The sequence below is a fragment of the Gossypium arboreum genome, chromosome 10 (assembly GCF_025698485.1).
Source record: "Gossypium arboreum isolate Shixiya-1 chromosome 10, ASM2569848v2, whole genome shotgun sequence".
Lineage (NCBI taxonomy): Eukaryota > Viridiplantae > Streptophyta > Magnoliopsida > Malvales > Malvaceae > Gossypium > Gossypium arboreum.
This window is the reverse complement of record NC_069079.1, coordinates 88,426,848-88,433,177: the sequence shown is the minus strand read 5'-3', so window position 1 is coordinate 88,433,177 and position 6,330 is coordinate 88,426,848.

Here is a 6,330-nt window from a genome sequence, read left to right as displayed (position 1 = left end):
CGTGAAAGTCGAAGATAGCCTCGATCGTCGTAAATCGTGCGCGGATCTGAAGTGTAAGGATATCGAGTATCGTGGGTGATAAAGTGTTTCTCAAGGTATCGCCTTGGAAAAAGATACTCGATTCGGTAGTAAGGGCAAGTTGAGCCCGAGGTTCATTGGGCCATATGAGATATCCGAGCGAGTCGGTCCAGTGGCATATCGTTTGATTTTGCCCCGAACTCAAAAGGTTCACGATGTCTTTCGGGTTTCGATGCTTCGACGCTATAGATCCGATCCATCGCACGTGATTAGTCCATCGAAATTGAAATTCAAGCTAATATGAGTTATGAGGAAGAACCGATTCGTATCCTATCACGAGAAGTGAAAGAGTTGCGAAACAAGCGGGTTCCGCTAGTGAAAGTGTTATGGCTCAAGCACGGATTGAAGAAGCTACTTGGGAGACCGAGAACTCTATGAGTGAGCGATATCCAAACCTATTTATCGGTAAGATTTTCGGGACGAAAATCTCTTAAGTGGGGAGAGTTGTGACACCCCTAATGTGACCCTAGTCGGAGAGTGGTTTGGGACTACGAAACCGAGTCACAAGAATAATTAGGTGTTATATTCCGTGCTTATTGTATGTGGAATTTGTATGCGTAAATATTTCGTGTCTCAATTTTTATTAATTAGGTGCAAATTTATAAGAAAGGACCCATGTGCTAGGACTTGAAAATGTGATAGGTGTTTTTTAAGTGGCCTAATAATGCATGAAGTGAAATAAATGGAGTTGCATGTCAATTATCCCATTTCCTAAGGTGGATGGCCGGCCATGACAAATTATGGGCAAGGGGAAACATGTTCCCAACATGTTTTACTAAAGGATGATGTTAGAAATAATAAAATAAGAGTATGGAAAAAAAATTAATGTTAGTAGGATGAGAAACAAAAAAAAAGTGTTCATCTTTCTCCATAGCCTTGGCGAATATCCTAAAGAAAGAAAAGAAAAAATTTGTTCATCTATTTTCACTTCTTGGCGAAAATACTAAGGAAAAGGGGAGGATTTTTGCTTCGTGCTTGGGTTGGAAGAGATCTAGAAGGAGATTTGGCTAAGTTTGCATCAAGATTAAGGTATGTATGAGGTTGTGTTAGGAGTTTCATGCATGTTTTGGTTGCTAACTTGATGTGCATGTTAGCCATGGCTCAAATCTTTGTTAAGCCATGGAAATGGTATTTGGCCAAAGTTGTTATGGTGATAAAGCCATTGCATGCTAAGTGTGAAGCTTGATGATGATGCATGCAATGATGGATTGTCTACTCTTGAGTAAGATTTTGAGCTTTCTTTTGTTTTATCATGATTGAAGTTGAAAAGGAGCATGATTGTCATATTCGCCATGATGCATTCATGAGCATGGTTCATGCTTCTTGCATGTTAGTTAAAATTTGTGTTTTGGATGGCTATGGACACCTTGAAATTCGCCATGCTCATATATGTATATATATGTTTGCACATGATGTTTTGGTTATGAAGGAAGTGATGAATAAGTTTGTTTAAAGAAGAAGATGTTGAAGAATAATTGTGAAATTGCAAGCACAATTCGCCTAGCACACATATAAGTGCTTGATGCTATATTATAAGTTTTGAGCCACAATATGCAAAGCATTAACTAGTAAAATGCATGCTGTTTTGTGAGGTATTAAGTGCATAATTGGCCTCAACATGTACATGAATATTCGGCCTTGGGTAGCCTATTGAAGGCCTTAGCATTTCCTTGATGCTCAAATAAATTGTATTGAATTGCTTGATGTAGTATAAAATGTGCATGACCATTGTGTATTCAAGCTAAAGGGTGGCCATATGACTATTTAAACTCCTTGTCATATTCGCCATAAGCTAGCACAATGAGGTTTTAATAAATTGAATTTGTTTGAATTAGCTCAAGAGCTTAGAGGGCCACAATTGGACAAGGGAAGGAGAAAGTGATCGAATAGCGAAAAAGCCGTTCGACAACATCCAAGGTAAGTCCTCAAGAAGTGACCCTACTTGAATTATGTGAAATATAGTATGGATGTGTATTGATTATTGATTATGTGTGTATGAGTATTTGAATTCTACCCGCTAAGTCCCGAAGGCGAATATGCTTGTGATTATATTTGCGTTTGAGCCTTAGTAACGAAAATGAAATATGTATGTCCAATGATTATTGATGTATGTGTACATGAGAAATTGAATGATATCCGGGCTAAGCCCAAGACAATTATGTGGAAATTATATCCGGGTTAAGACCAAGGCAATTGTGCAAGTGACTATATCCGGCTAAGACCAAGGCATTCGTATGAAGTCATTCTATCCGGCTAAGACCAAGGCATTTGTGCACATGGTTATATCCGGTTATATTCAAGAATCTTGGGCTGGAGGTGAGTGTTGGTTGCTGTAATAAATTCAATTAGTACACCGAAAAGCCCAAAGAATAAGGTACGTTTATATGTGCATTGGAAAGTCGACACGTTTGAGCAACATTCGCTCAATCGACTAATGAATTTCAGTTATTGACTTGATTGATACTTTGTGAAAGTATATAATGATGAAGTGTGAAGTAAGAATGTGTATTAATGAAATGATGCATTTGGCTATGTGAATGTATTGCTGTAATTAGAGTTGATTATATTCCTTGAGACTTACTAAGCATAAAAATGCTTACCCGTTACTTTGGCTCTCTGTTTTATAGATTTCGCCGATAGCAATCGGATTCGGGATCAATAAAGTCAAGTCATCCACACTATCAACGCCTCTATTTTGGTATAAATTTTGTTTGAACTTTGAAATGGCATGTATAGGACTACCTGTTAGTTTAAAAATGTGGTGATGTATATGTATACGCCCATGCGAAAATGGCTCGTAAAAAGGAAGCATGAACTTAGACTATTTGTGGTTTGTATGTATATATTTGGTGTCATGATGTGGCTATGGATTGGAAATGGGAACGTTGGTCACATGATCAGCCATTGGCATGGTTAAAATGATCATATATGAACCTATGTATGGCAAGACTAGTTGGTTCATGGAGACTACCAAATAGGTAAGACCTACCTTAAAAACAGATGCTGCCAGCTGCAGTGACGTGAATGTGAAAAATCACCAAAATTCGTAGGAATGGTATTAAATAGTGAATAAGCTATGTAAATGAACCTTGATGAGTCTATTTTCATATGGAAGAAACAAAATGGTCATAGGAGTACATGTTAAGAGATATGGAAGCTATTGTGAAACAGGGCCAGAACGGCTTCTGGGTCCCCTGTCGCAACTTTAAAAATTTACTATAAATTATCCAGAAATAATTAGGAGACATACCTTATATGTACAGATTCCATTTTGAGTCTAGTTTCATTAGAAGAAAACGGCACCAGCATTAAAGCCCTGTACAGAGAGATATTCAAGTTATACCGCGCGAAGGTCAGAGCAGTCGATCCCTGTAACATGGGTGACTTTAACTAATAAACTGTACCAATTGGCCTGACCAAAAATTATAGAAATAAATCCATGGATGGATATATGAGTCTAAATTCAGGGAAAATTTATGAAACCAGTTTCCGAGTTTTGAAACTCGAGATATGATTTTTAAGGCGAAGGTGACGCAGTCTTCCAGCCTGACTGGAAATGTCAAATTGGTGGGCAAAACATGTGATCTTGGCTTGTTAACCCCTCGTGTCCGACACCGGCGATGGTCTCGGGTTCGGGGTGTTACACTTGGCACTAAGTGTGCGGTTTAATATAGCTTCGGCTATAAATGGCACTACGTGTGCGAGTTGGCATAGCTTTGGCTATATATAAGGCACTAAGTGTGCGATACTGACTTATTTTCGGTTAATTGAAATAGCACTAAGTGTACGAAAATCGTTCTAGCATTGGCTAACCTTTAAGCACTAAGTGTGCGAATGTTTTAAGCGGTGACGATACTTGGAAAGTGTTAAAGTATTCAAACAAGAGGTGAGATTAAAAATGAATGAATATGAAAATGTCAGGTAAGTATGTTACTTATATGGTAAATGACATTATGTTTATAAAGCTCATTGAATTGGTAAGAATTCATGGATTGAGTTGGCATAGAATTGATAGATGAATTGAGAAATTATAAATACGTAAGTGTTGATGATTTATGTTTTATTTATTATTGATGATTTTAGTACGAGGTTACTAAGCTTTTGAAAGCTTACTATGTGTGTATGTTTGAATTGCTTTATAGATATTGAAGCTACCACAAGCTTAGGGATCGTCAAGGATCGTAGCCACACTATCGAACCTCATTTTGGTACTTTTGAAAATGTATATTTTGAAGTATGACATGTATAGGCTAGTAGTTGAGGAAGTATGTTTTGTGATGTATGTATATAGCCATGTGATTTGGCTAGTTGTTTTTGAATTCAAAGTTGAGAATGATTTATGGTATGTGATGTTAATATACTATTGTAGTATGGTTTAGTTGGACAAAAGAAATGGTAAATGTTGGTAAGTTTTGGTAGATTTAGTATGAGTTTGGATGATGAATAGAAGGAAATATTTTGGCACGAATATACTTTGCGTTTAGCATGAATTGGTAAGGTTGATGAGTAGAGAAATGGTTGATATTGTTATGTTATAAATGATGGATGCTATAGCATAAAAATTGGCTGAATTAGAGGTAGAATTATGCTTGTTTACATTGCTTGTAGGAATGACTCAAAAAGGGGTGGCAAGTTGGCTTAAACCAAGCCTGCATTGTGCCACACAGTCAGGGAACACGGGCGTGCCTTGTGGCCATGTATGTAAAGTAGTAACCTCTTAAGATCACACGGTTAAGACACATGGGCGTGTCATATGGCCATGGGCTTAAGTCAATAGCTAGCTAAGTATCACACGGCCATAGCACAAGGGCGTGTCTGTTGGCCGTGTGGAAAAGTCAGTATGTATGCTTTGGTTTGCCATGGCTTTGACACACGGGTGTGTCTAGGCCGTGTGAGGCACACGGCCTGTTCACACGGGCGTGTGACCTTTTAAAAAGAGAAAATTTTCTCATAAGTCTGGAAACTTTTGTATGTTATCAATTTGATTCCGAACGCATGTTTCAGCTTTGTATACTTGATTTTTATGTGAATATTGAATATGGATGAATGACTTTTATTAGTAATGAGATGATATTTGATGTATGGTGGTTCTCATTTGAGTTATAAGTTCAGTAATGTCTCTTAACCTATTCCGACGATGTTTATGGGTTAGGGGTGTTACAGATCCTATATCAATCAAGGCAAAGTATGAGACAAAAATAACCATAAAGATACCTGCAATGACATCGGACGCATCCCTCTCTTCACAACCTCTAATGACATAGAATAGAGCAGGTTGTCTTGCCTCGATTCAATTTGCACCTATTGCAACTGTGTTTGAAGTCCTATTCTGCCCTCAGCCTCTCGAAGGTAACTGACCCACCCTTTGATTTTAGGCCTGGTTTTGGGCTAAACCTTGGCCGGTTCGTCAAGGACAATTTTTAATCAAATGTTCTGTTGACCCACAAATAAAATTAGTGTCCTTCTTCTTCCAACACTAGTCTAAGTGGCATGTTCAACAAGATTTACAAGCAGCAGCATCATCCCTAGCGTTAACCATTGCGCACCCCTTTGTTGCGGTCTACCTTCTCTAGCTTGTTTAGCGGCATGAGAGTTTGAACTAGAAGAACTCAATTCTCTTTTAACATGGACTTTACTTTTCTCCCGTTACTCACAATTTACTTGTTTTATCTCATTAGCGATTTTAGCTTTCTTTACAAGTTTCTTCAATACTCTTTCCTGATGTGGAGTGACCCACATCTTAAGATCGAATTGTAACCCATTCTAAAAATTTACACACTTGTCTTGTTCTGTGGCAACCATTCCCTAGGCATATCGGTTGAGCCTCATATTCCGCCACAGATTTGTCCCATTGCTTTAGCTTAATGAACTCGATCCTACGACCTTTCACATACCTTCTATCCATATACTTTTTCTGAAAGGCCCTTTGAAAATATTCCCAGGTGATCATTTCGACTTGTGTGCCTCTTACCACAGGTAGCCACCATCGATAGGCCTCATCCCTAAGCAAGGACACAACGCCTTTCAATTTCTGCTCTAGAATACAGTCTAAGTCCTCCAAGATCCTCTTTTTCGAGTCCATCCAATACTCAGCTACGGTGGTAGTCATATCAGAAATTCCCTTAAACGTTTCTACACCATTTGATTGAAGTCTCTCTGCAACATATCTGTGGCTCCTTCATCCAATTTAGGCTCCAGCAACCCTTTGTAGGACCCTCAACATCATCTGCGTCACTGTGTTATTTTCGTTCT